Source organism: Canis lupus, chromosome 19, assembly GCF_011100685.1.
Source record: "Canis lupus familiaris isolate Mischka breed German Shepherd chromosome 19, alternate assembly UU_Cfam_GSD_1.0, whole genome shotgun sequence".
Taxonomy (NCBI): domain Eukaryota; kingdom Metazoa; phylum Chordata; class Mammalia; order Carnivora; family Canidae; genus Canis; species Canis lupus.
In genome coordinates this window covers 35,881,327-35,903,488 of record NC_049240.1, presented here as the reverse complement: position 1 = coordinate 35,903,488, position 22,162 = coordinate 35,881,327, and the positions used below count along the sequence as shown (strand labels likewise).

Here is a 22,162-nt window from a genome sequence, read left to right as displayed (position 1 = left end):
AGACAAAGTCTTTCTCTTTGTGTTCTTCTCACCATAATCTCTACAACTTTTGTTCCTTGAGCAATGTGGGGTTCATCTTGTCTTTGAGCTAATTCAGGTCTCTCTACACAGGGGCAAGGAAAGGTAGGTGGCAGAGAGATGAGCTTATTCTGGAGGTTGGATGTGTCATCTATGTGAAATCACTTTTAAAAAATGCTAAGTAGTAAGCTGATTATTGGAGTTAGAGGATTTTGTTGATATAGAGGTTTTACATTAAATGATTATCCTTTCCCCCCTCCACCACCAAAAGCATACCTACATTTCTTTCTTCTTAAGAGCTATGCTCCTAATTCTGGAGAAGCAAACAAACAAATAAACCATTAAAAAATAAAATCGATAAAACTAAAAAAAAAAAAAACAGAAAATCATAAATAGGTACACAGAGCTACTAAACACACATTAGATCACAACTGTGATTTTACAATACATCTTAATAAAAAAAAGTAAATTACTTTTCATTTTCACAGACATAAGTTTGCTTCTAGGCTTGCCCAAGCTGATTGATATACTTGTTTGAATATGATTTCCATTTACCTTTATATTAAATGAATGGAAGTGAAAAGGTCAAGTTTATTTAGAAAATTGTTAGCTATCCTTGGGAAAAAAAATAATTCAGCATGTGTGATTTTAATCAATTTTCATTCGTTGTTAAAGTTCACACAAAGTTTAGCTTGATGTCCATGGGAAATGAAAATGGTGACTGGTTTTATAAGTATAATAAATATACCTGAATCTAAAGTCCTCTAGACAATATTGTTAATAAAGCGTATTTGTCTGGTTCCATAAAATAGAAATGTTTAAATTAGAAGAGCTGCTTGCTTAGATGCTAGGTTAATAGGAGCATTTTCAATTCTCAATCTTTATTATTTACAATGCCAAGAGGGAAAATTGACCTGAACACAGTGTCTGGGCTATAAATCAGAGTAGTTACGCAATGTCTAGGGAAGCCACAGGGGGAAGGACCTGGAAGTGGGTGACCCCAAAGCAGGAATTTAGACCTTGTGTCTGTTAACTATCCCAGAGTGGGGTTACAACCCAAGTTTTTCAAGCCCCCCACACAGTGCTTGGGGCCATGGGGGCAGCTGGAGATGGTGTGATGATGTTTAGGAATCGGGTAGCCCTCAGAATGATGTATTAGAGTAAGCAATTCAGGCCCATAAATACAAGACAGACAAAGATGGATTAGATACTGAACTGTAATTGTGCAGGTATAAGGTGCCAAGGATGGAGAGGATCAGTGTGGTCTGGAACAGTAGAAGGGTTAGGGGAGGAAGTAAATCTCAATGTGAGTTGTACAGTAAAGGGAAGATTTGGACAGGCTCTTATAGCTGGAAAAATCATTCAATGCCTGGAAAACATGGCCTTAAGTAGAGAGGTGTAGGATAGGGATAAAGATGTGGTGTAATGGAGCTCTGTAGATACTAGCTTAATCTGCAATGGGCAACGTGTTTGTATGTGTTGGGTAGTTTGATTGGCTGGGGCAAACTGTACCTGAATAAATAAGCCAAACAAATAGTGACTATCTCAAAGCAGGATGCTGATTGACTTCAACTTTTTGCAGGGTCAATATGACTTTTGGAGTATTATTGTCTGTGTCTGTCAGTAAATGGTAATATTCTTTTATAAATAAGTTTTAAAATCCCCTCTTTCCCTTTTAGGTAAGTGGATGGGGTGCATATGGTGGATTATAAACATAATATGGCTGCAAGATGAAGAGGTATAGTAAAAAAAAAAAAAAAAAAAAAAGCAGGAGGAGGGGTGTTACATGCTGAAATATATCCTTCTCCAAATCCCTATGTTGAAACACTAAGCATCACTGTGAATGGACTTGGAGATAGAGTCTGTAAGGAGGTAATTAGGATTCATGAGCTCAGAATGGTGGAGTCTTAATCCAATAGGACTGGTGCCCTTAGAAGAAGAAGCAGAGACAGCAGTGGTACACATAGTAAGAGAAAAGGCCATGTAAAGACAGAGAAGGTCTTCACAGCCAAGAAGAGGTCTACAGCAGGAAAAAAACCCTGCCACCACCTTGATCTTAGACCTCCAGAATTATGAGATAATAAGTTTCTGTTTAAACCACCTAGTCTGTGGTATTTTGCCAAAGCAGCCCAAACACGCAAATATGAAGGGTTATAGTCAAATAGCAATTACAAAATGACAGAAAATCAAAAGGCAAATTGAGCCACATCCCTTTGAAGACTGTGGCTTTATCAGCAGAACAGGAAATATTTAAATCCTGACCTAGTCTTTCTTCCCAGTACCTTTTAAATAGCTTTGTTATGTTTAGTGCACTATAAACATATGTTAACTTCATCATGTTGGGGAGGATATTCTAAACCTCATTTTGTTATGACTTTCTGAGAATAAAGTACCAGAATAAATATGGAAGAATTTTGTTCTGGCTTAACTTTCCTATAAACAATTTATAACTCAATTCTGTCTTTTCGTTTTACTTTCCTTGATCATCATAAAGGCTATAATTTGGGAAAAGGAAATGGAAAATGACATATCTTGTTATGTTTATAATAAGAAAATTCTGGCTAACTCTGAGAATGACACACTTAAAAAAAACAGGAATCATAAAGGCCTACAATTCAACAATGACTTAGTAACTACTGAATTTTAAGTAGAAAAAAAAAAAAAAAGAAAGAAAAAGAGATGACAAGAGAGAGATAAGAGGGAACACCAGGTAGGATACTTGTAGTGGCAAGCGATAAAATATCTAATACAAACAGACTTAAGTAATAAAGGTTCTTATGCTCAAAGAGCATATGCCAACTCTATTTCTGTTATTCTCTTCAGTCCACGTGTGATTTTTATCCTTAGCCTGGCTTCTCTCATGGTAGCAAAGTATCTATATCAGTTCCAAGGCTGCACGTGAATATCCTATGCAAAGAGGAAGGAGAGAGACCTAACCTAATCTCTGTTAGGTCAGTTCGTGGACTGGTCCACTGACACACAGGTTATGTGTCATAAGATTCCTAGCATCTTAACTGTCAGTGAAAGTTCTAGGTCACTGAAAGAGATGCCTGACCATAGCTTTGGAGGCTAGAGTTTTTTAAGAAAAAATCTGGACACAGTGCTCAATTTGGTTTGGAAATATACAGGAGTGTGTGTACCGGAGGGTGTGTCCTCCAAGGCATTAAATTGTAAAGGGAGACAGTAGGATCTTGTGTTAGTTCCTAAGGCTGCTGTAACTAATTACCACAAACTTGATGGCTTAAAATAACTGAAATTGTTTCGCTCACGGTTCCATAGACCATGATTTAAAAATCAAGGTGTTGGCAGGGTTGGTTCCTTCTGGATGTTCTGAGGGTAAATCTTTTCCGTGTCTTTCTTGTAGCATTTGGTAGCTGTTGGTAACCCAGATTCACATGGCATTCTGCTTTGGGTCTCTGGGTCTTCCCCTTTTCTGTCTTTTATTCAAACACTTACTGTTGGATTTAGGACCCATTTTCAATCTGAGATAATATCATTTAAAGCTCCTTTAACCTAATTATATCTGCAAAGACACTATTTCTATCAGGTTACATTCACAGATGTCATGGAGGTTACACTATTCAAATCACTATAGACATTTTGAAGGAAATCACCATCAGTTTGATAGTCGAGGTGGTAGGTGAGCAGAGATTCTGGGCACATCCTGACACTATGCCTAATATTCCAGCAAGGAGAGGATATGGTTTATAGTAGTGGTCTCCCAAGTGGGGACAAGTGAGAATATCTTGGAACTCCTATTTATAACTTTGTTCATCTAAGGAAATTAGAAAGGAATGGAGATTTTCTCATACTGAGTATATAGATTGGTACCATGACCTGCCCCAGTTCTGTTGATCACATGGTTATGTGCCTGGCATGGTATAGGTGGCACCCTGAATAGGAAGGGGGGACACTGATAGTCATGTTTTAATTCATCTACCTCTTTTCCATGTACTGTAACCCATTGCTGTTTACGGGAGCCCCATTAAGTGGAGGTGTTAATATTTTTTACTTTTAACTAAGATGACCCTCACCTAATGAATAAGTACCTTAAAATATTGCTACTACTTGAAGATAGTACTAATAATGCTTGAGTAAATAGAATAAATAAGAAGAGCTTATTCTTCTACTCTTAGCATGGACTCAACACCCAAGAAGGAGATAAAATCATGGTAATCTAATCAGATCTAAAAAGCAATTAGCTAATAAAATTCTAAATCTTTAGGCAGGAACTATCGGTATCATGTATTTATATCCACTGCTGCTAGTTGTGACCCTCATTTTAGGTCTATGATGTGTCTTAAGACAATAGTTATGTAAATGTACATATTTTGAGACTGTGAGCTCAATGTTTCATTGCTAAAACAATACAATTTATATAGTTTGGTTGCTACTCATTTAACAAAATAATGCACTGCTTAGGATCCAGTAGTTTTTCTTGAGAACCTCTCTGAAAAAGAATGGGTCATGAAGGCATGGTGAGTCTTTTGGTTGGCCGGAAGACAGAACCGTAGGTCGGCAGCCCAGGGAGGTCAGAAATTAAATGCTCAGCTCAATGCACTCTGTGTTGCCTAAGGCCAGTCAAACAGAGCCAAGGCCAAAGCAGTGGATTCGTAGACCCTGCTTGTGATAATTCCCTGTGTCCACCTCGAACACTTCTCCTCTGCCCCCATTGTTGACACTTAAAGACCCTCTTGCAGCAGAAAACTGAGAGTCTTTCTCTTCAAGGAAGCAGTGTCCCTGAGGACCAATATCTTTAGTTGCATTGCAAGTATGGCTCAGTTGAATAGCTGTGCAGTTGTGGTGAAAGAAGGGAGAGGGGGAATGAAAGGCAAGAAAATAGAAGAGGGAGATTTGAAACTAATGCTGGGTGAGAATTCAAAGAAGCATTCTTCTCTAACTCATTTAGTGAGCAAATATTTGCTGAGTGGCCCCTGTGTGTAGGTCTAGGGAGATGTATATAAACAAGAAGCATGTGGTTTCCCAAGCCTCATGGAGTTTATAGTCAATGTCACTGTATTTCTTTTTAGTTACCCTCTCACCTTTTCTTTTTTTCTGGTCCAGACATGTTACCCTTAGGTTCATTTTTTCCTCTTTGTCTGTTCTGCCCCTTATCATAAGAAGGGCTGTTCCCCAGGTTGTTTTGTCAGTTTCTTTACAATGGGGTCAACCAAGATGAGGGATTGGTGGGAGACAGAAATGGAGAAACCAGAGTACTTTCTCTTCTCTAAGCTTTAGTGGCAGCTCAGCACTGGCTGCTTCTCCTCTCATGATCCACCTTTTGTATCAGGACCATCCTGATTCCTTTGGGCTCTGCTAGCAAGGCCTCTTTTCTCTTTAGCTTGTCAGGTTTTTTAAAAAGATGCATTTATTTATTTTAGAGAAAGAGAGAGCAAGCAGGCAGAGAGGCAGAGAGAGAGGAAGACCAGCAGATGCCCTACTGAGCACAGAGCCCAACATGGGGCTTGATCCCAGGAGCCTGAAATCATGACCTGAGCCAAAATCAAGATTCGGACGCTTAACAGACTGAGCTACCCAGGTGCTCCTTGTCAACTTCTTAATTATCTATGAAAACAATATCCTGCCTTGAATTTCTTCATTTAAATACTAGTTTCTGTTTCTCTGGTTGGGCCCTGATTAATACACTAAATAAGAAGTAAAGAGGTGATCATTATTGAAATATTATACTTTACCACTTAGTTGCATGGTGCTTTGCATCTGCCTATGATTTTAGTTTCAGTCAAGATTTTTTTTTCTATACACTTTTTCCTTTTTGCCTTAGGAAATTGCCAAGAACGAATTTTATTTTCAATATCCTAAAGGGGTATTATAAGAAAAGAGATGGAGTTGATTGATAAAGCAAAATCCAAATTTATAATTGGTGAATCACAGATCAATCTATAAGATGGCATCAGGTCCTAATAAGATTTTTTTCCCTCATTTCCTCTTTGCAGAGAGATCCCTGCAAGCACATTATCCTTAATAGGAAATTTTTATTTATTGTCTTTTAAAGGTTTGGAAAGATGAAGAGTTTTAAGGGAAAATTGAGATGAGATTAGGAAAGGATTTCATGCAGGGAAAGATATATAAAGTAAACCCTAGTATGGTCTTTGCATATGCAAATGAAGCATCTGACCTATTTTCAGGAGGCCACATTCTCTTGAGGTTTTCCAGTAATGGAGAAGGTTTTATAGATAAATTCATTCTCTCTCCTGCCTAATCTACCCTTTAGTATGTAGCAATGACGAAAAGAGAAGACTACTGTGTGGGGCTTAGTAAAGAACAGGAGTTGTCAAACTGTTATGGCCTGTGGGCCAAATCTAGACCATATCTTGTTCTTGTAAATAAAATTTTATTAGCACATAGCCACACTCGTTCATTTGCTTATTGTCTATAGCTGCTTTCATGGTACAAAGGTAGAGTTAAGTAGTTACAATATAGGCAGTGTAGCCTGCAAAGCCAGAATGTCTGTTTATGAAAAGTTTGCCAGTCTTTTCTGTAGAATACATTGCTCGTTCTTATGAAGGTCATTTTCGCCTTTTGTCTTTTTAGATAAAATATTCATGAAACACCTACTAGTGCCACATACTGTCTAGGTGTTATGCTGAATAAAAGCATAGATAACAAATAGTGTACTGGAACACACCTCGCCCAGCTCCTTCCCATAAGACGTCCAAGTCGTCCCAGCAACGAACGCCCCAGGCTGTTTCAGCCCTTCCTACTTCATAACTCAGCTTTTTTCTTTCTTCCTTTTTATAAATTATTTTTAAATTTTCCTTAAGTATAGTTGACATGCAATGTTATATTAGTTTCAGGTGTACAACATAGTGATTTGACATGTTTATACATTATGCTATGTTCATTGGTCTCTCCGAGGTGCCTTGATGGCCTCACTGCTGGTTTGTCTATCTCTCTTCTTCATATTTCATTTCAGTCTCTGAGGCTCCTCTTTTTCCAAACAAGATTTTAACTTAATAAAGAGACCTTAGATATTGAAGAAGAAGGAGGAGAAGGTTAGGAGAGAAGGAGAGGGAGGAGAAGGAAGAGAAATAATGTAGTTAAGGAATTCAATACGTAGTAGAGATACACACAATGACTGTTCCATAAGATAAAGAAATTGCTTCCAGGGATGTCTCAGTGGTTGAATGTCTGCCTTTGGCTCAGGTGGTGATCCTGGGGTCCTGGGATTGAGTACCACATCAGGCTCCCCTCAGAGAGCCTGCTTCTCCCTCTGCCTTATGTCTCTGTCTCTCTATATGTGTCTCTCATGAATAAATAAATAAAATCTTAAAAAAAATTGCTTCCAACCAAGGTGGAGCCCACATATCAGGGATATGGATTTTACTTTCTTTTTAAATGAGGAAGGCTCAAGGCCTCTTAGGCATATAGAGTAAAAAAAAAGACTGGACACTGTTATTTGTGCTTTCAGTTCACCTTATTGGACCTCACATACTTCCAAGGAAAGCAGGGTGTAAAACAAAGATTAAAATTAGGTGAAAACATTTTTTTTAAGTTTTTTTTATTTATTTATTCATAGAGACAGAGAGAGAGAAGCAGAGACACAGGCAGAGGGAGAAGCAGGCTCCATGCAGGAAGCCCGATGTGGGACTCGATCCGGTGACCCCAGGATCACGCCCTAGACTGCAGGCGGTGCTAAACCGCTGCGCCACCAGGGCTGCCCTATTTTTATATTATTATCAATTCATTTTGTCATTTACTCATCAAGTTTTGAATGTCCTCTCTTCCAGGCATTGTACTATGTGCTGGAAAAAGACAATAATAAACATGGCAGGAAATAGTCCTGCCCCAGGAGCTTATATTGTAGTGGGTAGGTATTATATACACCCCGCCTCAGCACACTGACAAAGAATTCCATAGGAATCCATTGGAAGCTTTAGGGGAATCTTCAAATCAAGACACAAGGAGAATGCACAGTAGTGTTGATTCAGGAGAGTGGGAAAGCATGGATTCAGGATTCAAACTGCCTGGATTGCATTAGGTTGCTCTTTATCAGCTGTGTGACTTTGGGGAAGTTACTGAGCACCTCTGTGTCTTAGATTCCTCATATCTAATGTGGGGATGATGATAGTATCTAGCATAAGAATGTCATAAGGATAAAATAAAGGGTGGTTTGAAAAGTGTTTAGATTGGTGGGTGCCTGGCACATAATTAGTGCCTTGTGGTATTTATTAATAGAAGAACCAGACTGATCTCTGCTTTTACCTTAAAAGTGCCCACATTTAAAAAAAAAAAAATCTTTTGGGATATCTCTGATTGGATTAGTGAACAAGTCTGAGAAGAGTGAAATGTTTTGCTTTTTATTTATATTTTTCAAAAAAAGCACTTGAGGGCTAGAAAATCAAGCTAGCATAAAGTTATAATTTAATTAGCATGCTATGCTTTCTTGACTTGATTTTGAATAATTCACTCCATATATGCAGGACTGCTTTTTTTTTCAAGGTCCCAAAATGTTTTCTTTGAAAATACACAGTTTTCCATTGAGTCATGAAGAATAGCAAAACCAAATTATAATCATCATTGTCATCTAACATTTACTGAATGGCTCCTGCATACTAGTTTTACAAATTGATCTAACATATTTACTAACTGTTTTTATTACTCAGAAAAATTCCATAAAGCTAAAAGTTGTGTCCCCATTTATCAAGTGAGTAAGCTCAAGTGGGCAGATAGCTAAGGTGATACTCCCAAGTCACATGGCAGGAATGAGACAATGTAAGGACTCCTTCCCAGGAAAACTTGTATCCAAAATACATGGTCTTTCCTCCCTGTTATGTGGTATGGTCTCAAGGGTACAGGAACCTGTAGGTTAACATTTAAAATACTTAGCATCTTTTAATAATAGGATATTGTAAGTCAACATTTTTTTCTGTCATTTATCAATCATAAAAACATTACATATTTATGGGAGAAGTTTTGAGAAATTTAGAAAACCATGAGGAAGATGTATATCAACCATAATCCCACACATTAGAAATATCTGATATTAATATTTTTTTATTCTTTTAAGCTTTTCTCTGTCTTTTTTTCAGTTTTTTTTAAATAATAAATTTATTTTTTACTGGTGTTCAATTTGCCAACATACAGAATAACACCCAGTGCTCATCCCGTCAAGTGCCCCCCTCAGTGCCCGTCACCCATTCACCCCCACCCCCCTGCCCTCCTTCCCTTCCACCACCCCTAGTTCGTTTCCCAGAGTTAGGAGTCTTCATGTTCTGTCTCCCTTTCTGATATTTCCTACCCATTTCTTCTCCTTTCCCTTCTATTCCCTTTCACTTTTATTTATATTCCCCAAATGAATGAGACCATATAACGTTTGTCCTTCTCCGACTGACTTACTTCACTCAGCATAATACCCTCCAGTTCCATCCACGTTGAAGCAAATGGTGGGTATTTGTCATTTCTAATGGCTGAGTAATATTCCATTGTATACATAACACATTTCTAAATGGTTCCTTACTACATCTTAATTCAGATTTTTTATTAGACATGTCATTAAGAGTTTTTGTGCCATTTTTAATCTAAAAGCATTATTTCAATATTTGCATTGTGTATCTTTATATCTATACCAAAATAACATTTAACTAGATATTTTGAGTGCTTTCATTTTTTATAATTATGAATATAATTTTAAATAATTATAATATTATTTTAATATTTTAAAATAATATTTTGTAATAAAATATTGATGCTTTGTAATAAAATGTTGATGCATTTTTGACTCTCTGATTATTTGTAAGATAAATTCTAATAAGTCGAATGGCGGCATTGAAGGGTTAAATTATTTTAAGACTATTGGTATGTATAGACAAATTGCATTCCAGAGAGACCATAATTAAGTCCATGCTAATTCATCTAGTGCCCTATTTGAACATAGAGGCATCTATATAGTTTTCCCACATTAGTCATCAGGAACTTTATTAATTTTCATGCTATACTTGGCACTAGACTGAACAATACAAAATGTTTTAAGACACATAATGCTACCCCGCTTCTAAAGATGAATAATGCAAGACCAAATCATTCAAAATATCATCCCTTTGCTCAGTATTTGTTGAGTGCGCATCATTTTCAAGAAGAAAAATGATAAGGTTAGATGCTAAACGTACAAACTAAGTTTTGTGTGTTTCTGATTGTGTGTGTGTGTGTGTGTGTGTGTGTGTGTGTGTGTGTGTTGAGGAGAGGTGCTGATGTGGAGCATTCCTAGGAATTTCCTAAAATCTTCTAAAATCTATGGATATCACAAGCATTCCTAGTATAATAATAGTCACCAGCAAAAAAGTAGTAGCTAAGTTTCTTTTGGGGCAAAAATAATCTAATTACAAAATACAGAAATTAATTTTAAAGCAATATTTCACTTATATGCTCTATTAAATTACTACTTATACTGAGGAAGTAGATGATCAATTTCTGGATCATGTAGCCTTGATACCCTAGTCGGAGCTGATGATACCAGAGATGGACCTTTGACTTCATGATGCCCAAAGTAGGCACAGAGGGAAGCAGAGAAGACCAGAGAGTAATTCAGGCATATTGATGGTTGAGCATCAGAGCAAGGCCAAAACAATGCCCTTGAGAATAAAGTAAGGAGCTTTCTGTGCCCAGAGGCCTTAGTTGGCTCCTTGAAGTTTCCCAAACTATGTAATAGCTTCTGTAAAGCTCAAGTGTATTTGGGGTTTGGTTCTTTTTCTGAGGATATTTTTAAGGTTTTCTTTGGGTTTCTGTGAGACCTAGATTATGGTAAATCTCTATTATTTGCAGAAGGTATTATCTCTATTATTTGATGCAACCCGAGTAAGCCTCTATTTCTTATTATAAAGCTTAAACTAATAAAGCAAAATGAATTCTGAGGGTCCTGAAATATTAAGCTTTTCCATACTCCATGTGCCATCAGCAATCATTAGGAAGACAGAACTAAGAAAGATAGAAAAAAAGTACAGCAACTAAGAATAAAAAAAAGAAAAATATTGATCTTATTCCATAATGGGAATAGTCTCCCCGGACAGATAAAAGTCATCTGTAAGACAGCCTTTCGATTTAAAAAATTATGAGTGTATTAATATTATAGTACATCTTCTAGCTTCTACCTATCTGAGTGTCTGAGAACCACGTAGAGATTTGACAACAGAAAAAAGGATATAGACTGTAAATCTTTCTCTTATCTGTGAGCAAAAAATATGGGCTCTGTAAAAGACACTGATCCCACTTGAAATTAAGAGAGTAATTAAGCAACCAAAATAATGGTACAATTGGAAAGAAAATGCCCTCTGGTGCAAAATTCTCAGTAATTCAATTTTTATTGACATAAATAATCTTCCCCACCTCTCTTTTGAAGTGATGTATAATGTCTTAATGGCCATGTTGTCAGTGGGAGGAAAATTAATGCTTTATTCATTGAAAAGGTTAGAATAAGAAAGGATCATCCTCCTTGCTTGAAAGCGCAAAATAAAATTTCAGTATCGATATAAGATATTCTTTTCCATATTTCTTTGAAATAACGTTGAATGTTTCATGAAAGACAAATATTTTATTCTGCCAACAAAATTTTTAAGACCTTTATGAATAATCTAAAAAATGTTAAAACATAGGTATTAGTAGTTTTATATTGAAACTACTAATATAAAAAATGCATGTTAAAAATTAAAATGAAAGTTGATTATTAGAGCAAGGCTATTGTCAATCAGAATGCAACTAATCAGAATTATTTATTCAGTAATTACTTTATTGTGATGTAAAAGCATTGAACACACACAGGCTGGTGTGTATATATGTATGTGTATATATGTATGTGTGTATACATTTATATAAGGCTGGTATATTCATTGATGGATGATTATTAACATATCACTAAGTATCCATGTATATCACTAAGTGCTCAATACACACAATGAACTTAAGAGAATATTCCATCTTACAGTATGATCATAGATATGATAAATATGAATGATAAAAATAGAAAATAATGCGAGATGCTACAGAGTAGCCAAATCAATGTGGTAGATGTCTGATTTTCATACTAGACTGAAGATATCAAAAACAGTGTGCTAATATTAGCAAAATTTCTAGTGAAAGTATCTTTTTTTAAAAAGATATAAGAGCACTTAAGGCTCTAAGTTAAAATTTGCTTTTATCACTCAGTTGATCTCCAAAAAGCTTAAGGAAAGAAATCGGAGTTACGACTAGCTTGCTTAGAATTATACACCAAAGTGTGTTTGACACAAGAACCAATGTTTTGGTTGTGTGTCATTTGGTGAATGAAATTTGGTGCTCTTTTCTATAAACAGCAGGTATGGTCAACAGAGACATGGGGCTAGAACATGCCCTGGTAACACATTCGATCACTTCCTTCTTAACCTTCTATTCTAAACCCCAAACCAAGGATCATGAAATCCTAGGTTGTCTTCCCTTATTCACCTAAGCTTTATCCTTACACCAAACTGTATATGGGAAATACGACTCACTAAAATACATAATATAAACAGCAATAGATATGGACCACACCTCAGTTATGTAGCAATTTCAGCTACCTGGGACATCCCTCTTCTTGAACATTCTGGTTGAGCAATGTCTTTCTATATAAAAATAAAACTGTCATCTTGATTACATCCTAAGCTAGTTTATCTTTCTTATTTCAAATATAATGGGTTGAAGAGGATGATTCAGAAGGTCTCTAAAAATCATAGTATTTTAGAAGTATAAAGATCTACTCTTTGGAGAAGAGTAGTAATTGGCCTCATTTATCCCATTTTATGAGTGACTCAACTAAAGAAACTTGCCTAAAATAATGACTATGATATTTATTAAAATATAAGACATACACACATTTGAAAACACAACAACCACTTGCCATGTGAGAAGTCAAGAAGAGATTTGGGACGGAGTCCTGCCTGCTAGGTCTCTATGACCGTGCTTGGAAGCCCATCCAATCACCCACACTGTTAATTTTCCTGGCAGCACCACAAACAATTACATCTTAACTTATTTTTATATTCTTAGCTTACTAAGATTTCTTTAAAAATTTTCATTAAGAGACCATTTGCAATGAGAAGCTATTGCATATGAGGTAGACAGCATGCCGCGTACTGCGGGAAGCCCTCAAAGGCAGTAGAAAGTGCTTAATCTTTCAGAGTAAATCTGAGAAATTTCAAAGACTATTTTGTGATTGATCTATGCGTCATAAAAGACTATCACTTAGGCAGAGAACATCTGTTAAAAGTGTCTTGCGGTATTCCAGAAAGGCTATTTAACTTAATTTTTAGAAACACATAATTTAATCAAAGAAAAATAAATAAGAGTTGCAGCAAATAGGAAATAAAGATGAAACCTTGCTATTGTTTAATTATACCATCACTTCTAAAGGGGCTGAAGAAATTAAGATCCTAAGTTTGGAGAATAAAAAACGACTTTCCTTGAAGAAGCTTTACAGACCCACAAAGGACGAAATCATTTATGGGATTTGTTAGATTGTATATGTGGAGATGTTTTAGACTTTTAAATGTTGCTACTGAAATTTAAGTAATAACCTATTTAATTAATTGTGTCATTATTTAGCTCAGAAATCCCATGTTTTTCCTCTACTACTACCTTCCTTCTCCCAAAGCTGTTATTATATTGATGGTGAATTTTACATTAAATGGTAAGTTAGCATTACAGAAAATAGTCATTGATGATAAAGATGAAACTAGAAATTCAGTGTTCCAAATTTCAAATCCAATAAATTGCTGAAGACTTATATGTCTACTCTTTTGTCTTGCTCCTGTCTTTTGCAAAATACCTTATGTAAATATCTTAAATCTCTGATGAGACACTTTGTAAGAGACCATTGCTATTTTCTTTTCGGGAAGATGTTGATATTTATCTAAGTGAATGAGTCCGTCTTCTGACACACAGAGCTAGAGCTTGAGAAATCATCAATCTCTTTCCCTGCTTCTGAAAAGGACAACATCATCTCAGAATATATTGTTACCTAAAATCTAAAAAAAAATGAAAGCCAGGGGTTTTCAAATATTAATTTATGCACCAAAATTGTATCATTACTTCTTGAGTTCCCTTTTGTCATTCACATCGTATACCTCTCTTCTACACTGTTCAATGCGGTATCCACTAGCCGCATGTGGCTGTTTGCTTTTAATTTAAATGAAAATAAGAATTCAGTTTTTCTGTTGCACTGGCTGCATTTGAACTGCTCAATAGTCACACGTGGCCAGAGGCCACTTTATTAGACAGATATTGACTCTATCACCACAGAAAGTTATACTGGACAGTGCTGCAGTTTCATGAAAAAAGAAACTCTGAGGATTCTTGGATGTTATTTAAAATGAACATGGAGGAAAATGATCTTGTCTCTGGTTGTAATCAGAAGATGTAGAAATTTGCATGTTAAATTTGTAAGGTGAACTAGTCATAGAATTTTATAGCTGTAAGGACCCTAGGAGGTTATTTAATACAGTTACTTTTATTTTACTGTTGTGGAAACTGAGGTGCAGAGAGGTTAAGTGTTTTGTATAATGTCATGTAGGATTTTGTGACAAAGTTTAATCATCAGTATTGATAGTGACGCACATTTGCAACTTTTAAAATAAGGATATAAGAGTAATTCTTGCATTGAAACCAGATAGGGTTCTCACTTGAGAAGATTTAAACTGCTCAATGTGTTCCAAGAGATCAAATTCAAAGTTCCAATATGAGAACTTATTATTTTTATCCAGTCACTCTAACTTCTAGTGTTTGGTCCACTCAATCAGGAATATCTCTAAATGTGCCCTAAAACACTTTATTCATCTTTGGCAAAAACACTTTACCTTTGTGAGGTGTCTGTTTAGCTCAACATGTAGCTGGTTGAGGGTTGAGGGTCTAGAGTAAAAGGTAATGAGGAGAGGCTCAGTTCCAGCCTACTCATTAGGCCTATACTTTCTTCATTCGGCTTGATCCTGAGGTGGCAGGTAATTTTGCATTTAAATCTCACATTGACATTTACTGGCATTGTGACTCAGGCCATTTGGTCTACTATAACAAAATACCACAGGGTGGGTGTCTTATAAACAACAGAAATTTATTGCTTACAGTTCTGGAGGCTGGAAGATCCAAGAGCAGCATGTAAGCATTGTTGGGTTAGGGCTCTCTTCTCAGTCACAGACTTCTCCTTGTATCCTCAGGGATAAAGGGGATTAGAGAACTCTTTGAGATCTCTCTCTCTCTCTCTTTTTTTTAATAAATACATGCTGATTTATTTATATGGATAAGATGGTTTTCTTGGGGATAAATTCAAGAGGAGGTGCGAGCATTTTATTCATTTGCGATGTCCTACCCTGACAAGAAGGGCAACAGGTTCTAGGACAAGCTAAAATCATCCTCTATTTAAAAAAAGGAAAAAAAAAGTTACCCCCTAGCAGTCCTGCAGGGAAAAAAAAAATTTTTTTTTTCTCAGTGATTCCTAGTTGTTTTTGAATGCAGAGGCTTGGGAAGGAGTTTCCATTGGAATTCCGGATGAAGGCATGACTTCTGCATAGTGTTGAGGGGAAAAGGGTAGGAGCAGGGCCCATGCTTCCATTCTTGAGGACTCCACAATTACTCATACCATCACTTCTGCCGGGGGGTGGGGGGAGAGTAGGATTTTAACATGGGAATTTGGTGGTAGTAGGGGGAAACATTTAGACCACAATACTGACTGACACAATATTAAGCCATATCCATTGCAATCTGCCTGCACACCCCACTTTCTGCAGAAAGCTTCCCTGCCCTTGCTCCTGCTGAGTCTGAGTGCCCATGTCCACTGCTTCTCAACTTCTTTAACCAGGACACAGGTGCATAGGTTTGTGCATAGTTGGGAGCAGCTGATCCATATATGGTCTGGTGACATGGGACTTACAAGGCCCGGTTCATTAAAATTAACCAGATATCCAGTATTTTGAAATTTGCATCTAGGATGTTTAGAGACAAAGCCAGTTAGTAGTAAGGGGAATGGCTGTAACTTAAGGTTGCCAAGATGCACAGAGGACTGGTGAATGATTCTGAGATATTTGCAAGCAGAAATGATAAAGTGTTCAGAAACTAAAAGCAGAAAACAGTGGGCAGTGGCAGAAGGTGGAGGACAGGCATATAGAAAGAGAAATAGAAGTTGAACGTTGCTCACAGAAGACAGTGTGGCCCTTGAGTGAGTGCCAACAAATTCTGAATCAGGCCCAATTCCAGTCTGTCAAAAGTGTTGTTTCCTGATGACGTTTCCTATCCTAGTCTTCATTAGCCCTGAGTCTCTTTGGTATAATTTCTCTCTTTAGTTTTTATTTTTTTCACTTGAGGTGATCTATTAACTCTGTAATTTGCAACCAAAATGTATTTATCTAAACTGGGGCTGATAATACCCATGTCAGTAACTTGTTGCAAGGATTAAAAGGGAAAGTAACGATGGCATCTCCTGGAAACTCAGTAATTCTTTTTTTTTTTTTTTTTTTTTTTAAGATAGTCAATTATATTTGGAAGGAACAAAGTTCTTTTTTTTTGATTATTTTCTTAAAATTGAGGAAATAATTGTTTAGAGTCCAGATAATATTAGAGTTTTCTGAAATTTTCAATTAGCCTTCCCCAATTTCCAGCATCTATTGAAGTGAGAGATAGTTCCCAGAAGCCATGTGCTATTAGAAAGAGGCCATCAGGAATCCTGAGTTTTGGACTACTGCTATGGTAGAGATTAATGATACCCATCCATATCTGATTCTTCTCTACTTTCTGGACACACGAAATACTGCATTTTCCAGACTTTTGCACAAGACCATGTTACTAGTTCTCACAATAGACTATGAGCAGAATTTACAAATGCTATTTCTGAGCTAGGGGCATGACTACCTCTGGCAACCCATCAGCTCTCTCTTCATCTAGCCCAGTGATTCTAAAAGGATACATATATGGAGGATGAGCTCACAAGATGGGAACTGCAGAAGTCTATAAAATGATGTCTTAGAAGAAAGTCATGTCTTAAAAGAGCACTGCCCTGGTGAGCTGCCCAAATGGCAACAGTTTGTATAAGCAAGAAATATTTGCAAAGGTTAAGCCACAGAGATGTTGGGGTTTGTATGTTATACAGCATTACCTGTCCTGTCCTGATTATGCTAATTCTCAATGCCTGGAGGAAGAAGTCACTGCTTTTCCCTATGTTCCAAAATCATGCATATAATAGAAGTTAGACTAGATTGCCTCCAATGGCTCTTCTAGGGCATACTTTCATTCTCTAGTTCTTCTCTAAGGTCTGCCCTACTTTTCTTGCAGATTTACTGAGAAGATGCTTTGAAAAGTAGCAAGGGCCTTACCAATACATTCTTATAAACAAAAGATGTTGCTGTCAAAGCTGACAGCTTCCAAAAGAAATCTTGCTATTTCTGAATTAAGCATTTGGAATGACATCAATTTTAATTTTTAATTTGGCTATGTGCAAGTTTTTATCTTTTTCAGTGGGAAGGTTTGAATAGACTTTTTCGTCTTGTTTTGCCAGTATTTGAAAGCACAGTTTTGAGAGTGCAGACAACCATAACTGACTGAACAAGTATGTTGGCTCTTTTGTGGCTCTTCTTTACTTGCTTTTCCCTATCACTCAGTTGTGAACCTTACCTCTGGTGTCCTTGGCTAGTACTCTGATTCTGTAGGTCAACCCTGACCAAAGCAGGAGCTGTAGAATAGCCTCCTATTTGATCTTCCTGCCTCCAGGCCTGCCTCGCTTAGATCCATCTTCCACATAATCTCCGTGATTCAAAGGCCACATCTAATGATGCAACTGCTCCTTCCATTGCTCTCCATCTTCTGCAGAAGAAAGTCTGAGCTCTTCCCCATGGCTTCTAAAGTATTTGATGTGATGGTGAGGTTGATAAAGGTGGCTAATATTTCCTGAGCATTACTATGTGCTAGATCCACTGCACTCGATGTAAATTATTTAATCCCTTAAAGTCTTCTGGAATAGATATTATTATCATCCCTTTTTTAAGGAAAAAGAAACTGCTTTCAAGATTTGTTTGCTTGGTTAGTAAGTGTTAGGGAATAAATTTGATCAGGGTCAATCATTCCCCAGAGCACTCGCTCATAACCTCTAAAATACACTTCCTTGACTCCTCTAGACCAAAATGACAGGTAAGAATAAAGCCTTCTTTTTATCTTGTAAGAGGTCCAGTGCATAATCGAACAGAAGTGGTTTCAGCAAAAGTCTTGCAATTCATTTGAGAAAAACTAAAGTAGTCAGCCAAGTGTCTCAGATGAACCAGTGATTCCTTAAATCAATGTTAGGTCCCAAGGCAAGTGGTAGTGGGGAGTGGTTTGTGCTTTGAAATACTCACTTCCTCAACATTTCGTACAATTCACACTTTGATCTGTTATTGGATGACACTTTCAATGCCTCTTTTATAATAGGCCAAATACAAGTTTCCAAAAGCCACTAGGGAATAAACATTTTAAATTAGACTTGACAAAGGTGGCCTTCTAATTAGTTCTTCTGTTTCATGTTTTTCTCCATTTTTGTCTATACTGAAATATTTTTTGTGACTATTGGAAATTTTTACTTTGCTTTATTTTTTGTGCTTAATAATAGAAAGACAAAATAAATGTACTGAATATATATATATATATATATTCAAATCACAGAAATCATCAGATATGTCAGTAGCAATGCTTTAGCTCCAACTGGACACCTTTTAAGATTGAAGCAGGTCAGCAGGCTTTTGGATTGTGTAGGAAAAAGGAAAACTCAAGAATATCCTTGTTTCTGGAAATGTTTTATGAACAGATGTGATTAAAGACCGAAGTGTGATTGGGATTCTCTAATATTATTAACCCCTGGGAATGGAAAACTTTCTTTCAATATACACATAAATGGTTTGAATCACACAGTCAATATCTTCACGTGTGTTTTCATAAAGATGTTATTTCTTAGAGCTGAGGACATATATGGTTTTCTAGGTTTTCTGCATGGAAAAGGAAGGGATTCAAATGCTTGAACTCTCATTTTTCTAGCATTGCTTTTTTTTTTTTTAAATTTTACTTAACAGTCTCATTCAGAGGAACTATTTTTCTTTTTTGACAGCAACACTGCACTGTTGGCCTGGTGCTTGATTTGCTAGGGAGCCAGTAGGCAGAGGCCTCTCTGGGGGAGACTGAGCAAGAATTTGAGGAGCAGGTGGATGGCTGGGAGAGCCGGTGGAAGGGAGCCTGTGAGGAATGCTATGGCAGCAAATAGAAGTTTAGTCTGCCTCTGGTGACAAGGTCTTCAGAGACTCTTCCTCCAGGCTGGGTTTGCAGCTGGGAACATCAATCTCCCTCCTGACTACTAGGGCTTATTAGCATTCTGAGTATCGCTTTCAATTAAATTTCTCAAATGCTCATTTAGTTTCTAGTTAATAAGGCAGGATTGGATGTCATGTATGATCCAGCAGGTTATTTTTAAAGGATAAAAATAAAAGGAGCCCTGTGATATGTTAAATGGCAGGCCTGGTTCCTCTGTAAACATGGTACCCAAACCACTGGCCACTGTTGGCCTTGCAAATGGACACAGGGCATTTTGAAAGTTATTTTTCCCTAATGGCTGATTTCAAATATTCACTCCTAGGAAAACCAACACATTGTTCCCTGATGGCTGCACAAATCCAATCAGCTTTTTTAGCCCAAATTATTCAAGGTTTGTGTAGTAAAGGAGTCCTACAAGTAGGGAACAGAGGTAGTTCTAAAGTGGTGCTGCAGATAGGATCTGTCAGACCCTGAACACCTTTTTTTTGAGGTGATAATGATAATAATGCAAATAATTGCAGTGAGAGACACTATTTACTAAGTGTCTTCTATCTCTCTGTTACTGTAGTCAGCGTTCACTTAATTTTCATATAATCCTGTGAGACAGGACTCATATCCAATGTCAGATGGTAAGACTGAGGCACAGAGCTTAATTTGCTCATGATCAAGAACAATTTTGTACTAATAGAGAAATGGCAATTGTACAAATAAGAGTCAGGCTTTTAACATTGGTCTTGTCCTTTCACTCTTCTCCATCTTCTTAAAGTCTGAAAACATAGTGTGGAACAGTCTTTCATAGACTTACTGGCTGACAGCCTACTCAGGAGGAAGGGTGATTGAGTGTGAGGCAGAGAAAAGGATCATGGTGCCCTCATCGTGTCAGAAGAGTTGTGAGGAGAAGATGTAGAAAATCATCACTTTCCCCTCAAGACCATGTGTTTATGTCCTACCTGTACTCCTAACTCAGGGCAGTGGAGGATTGAATGCTCTAGGGCTCTGTAATCAAAACCTACTCTGAGCTCCAACTGTGCCTTTTTTCTAGTTTAGTGAATCCAGAAGAGTGGCCTTATTCTGAACCCAGGCTGTTTTCAAAGGCATGACTTTCTGCCATCAGGTTAGAAACCTTGAACCTTGGTCACAGGGGTGGAAACATGAACTGGGCTTGGTCATTCCCAACCTTGGATTCCTTTGGACAAAGGAATGGCCCAGAGGTGGTGTTTGTACTTCTGTGAGCCAGGCCTGTCCAGATTGTATTTGGAACGAATCCCAGTTCTGGCACTAAATACTCATGACCTTGAGGGAACATTTGACCTTTCTCTATGAGACAAAAATCATGGGATTTGATTATATTAATTCTCTACTTCCAACAAGTTCTAGTAATTTATTATTCCCTAAAAGGAAAATAAACTGAGAGCTTTCCATTCAATATTTTTGGGTCCTATAAAATATCAGAGATAGAGACAGGGGGTGTTTTGAGGAAAAATCTCTGTTAGGTAGCTATGAATAGCTAAAATAAAGGTATTTTTTAAAATGAGTTTTATAAAAAGACTGTACACTGGGGTTTGATGCCTCTTTTGAAATAGTCTTTGAAAACCAACCCACTCACAAGAAACTTTGTAATCTTTGGTATATTTTTTGGCACATGACTCCAGACCCATGTAGGGAAGGAGGTTTCACTGGAACAGAGTTTATAAAAGGCTAAGAGGCTATGATTATAGCGCAAGAGCTTTGTATAGAAATGTGTAAACAGGAAACAATAAGTGGCATTTGAAATAAGAGGCCCAAGGGAGAAAAAGAATTCATGAAGAAAAGATGTTAAAATAAATACTTGCTGAGTACGTAATACATTCAACAAAAAGCTAAACTTTTAAATTTACATTTTCAATAGAAAATCAGAAGGTGGCAGTACTGCTTACTGAATAGACTCATATGACAGCTCCATGGAAACCTATAGAGAGAATAAGCCATTTTGTAGATTATGAGCAGCAGCTAGAAGTTTATCACTAAAAATGAAATGATTCTCGGTAAAATTCATCCCTAAAACTTCTGAGTTTTACCTGTGGGTGGGGCACACTAACCCAGTTATGGATGGCTTTTACTTCCAGGATGCAATGAACCCAGGACGCACTGAAGCTTACCAGAACTAAGAGTGAGACTGGCCCTTTTCTGGTCTTTGGCCACATTTATTGCCATGAGAACTAAAAGGTAATGGCCTAACGTGGGTCAGTCCCCAGAACTGCAGCATCAGAGTTACCTGGAAATTTTTAAAGAAATGTTGGTTCCAAAAAAGAAAAAAAAAAAAAAAAAAAAAAAAGAAAGAAAAGAAAAAAAATGTTGGTTCCAGCCCTACCTCAGAATTACTGGTCAGAAGTTCTAGGCGAGGGTCAATAAATCTGGGTATTCCAAGCTTTTCAGGTAATTGTGGTACACACTCACCTTTGAGAACTAGAGATATAGGTGTTGAGACAGCTATTGTTATCTACACTTCAAAATGTGGAGCAAATCTTCAGATAATACCCTGTAGGAGGATTTACCAATTCCATGGTCTTCTTTATAGCTTAAAGCTATAAATGCACTTGAGGAGCCAGGGTGAACAAAGAAGGGGAACATGAAAGAAAGCAATCCCTTAAATATGGATCAGAATAATCAGTGAGAAATAAAGTAGTATTTTTCCCCCAACATCATTTGAATTTCTGCCTTCTTGCAATACCATAGAAATCTTCAGGAAAATAGCTTTATTTTAAAGTAATTTCTCTTTCAGCAAGGTTTACAACTTATACAAAGAGAAAGGAAGCTTTGCAAATGATTTTTAATTGTTCTCAGATAGAATAGATGCATAATAAAAATATAATGGAGGCTAACTGTT

The 22,162-nt window shown here is 37.0% G+C and overlaps 2 protein-coding genes across 52 annotated transcripts in view; one reads left to right on the top strand and one right to left on the bottom strand.

The window, feature by feature from the left end:
• Window positions 1-22,162, top strand: part of DPP10 (dipeptidyl peptidase like 10) — a 1,276,525-nt gene that overhangs the window by 270,809 nt on the left and 983,554 nt on the right. The gene's annotated exons all lie outside the window — the stretch shown is intronic.
• LOC111091159 overlaps window positions 1-22,162 on the bottom strand; it is a 96,859-nt gene that overhangs the window by 28,027 nt on the left and 46,670 nt on the right. For 17 of the 50 annotated variants that reach the window (XR_005374142.1, XR_005374141.1, XR_005374143.1 and 14 more), the window contains 2 exons: window positions 21,213-21,244; window positions 15,100-15,186 (listed from right to left, as the gene is read on the bottom strand). The exons of 22 other annotated variants lie outside the window; for them this stretch is intronic. The gene's annotated coding sequence lies outside the window, so the exon portion shown is untranslated. Of the gene's footprint in view, window positions 1-294; window positions 332-15,099; window positions 15,187-21,212; window positions 21,245-21,687; window positions 21,872-22,162 lie in introns of those variants that run through there. 11 more of the 50 variants (XR_005374155.1, XR_005374150.1, XR_005374151.1 and 8 more) reach the window with 7 other exon arrangements.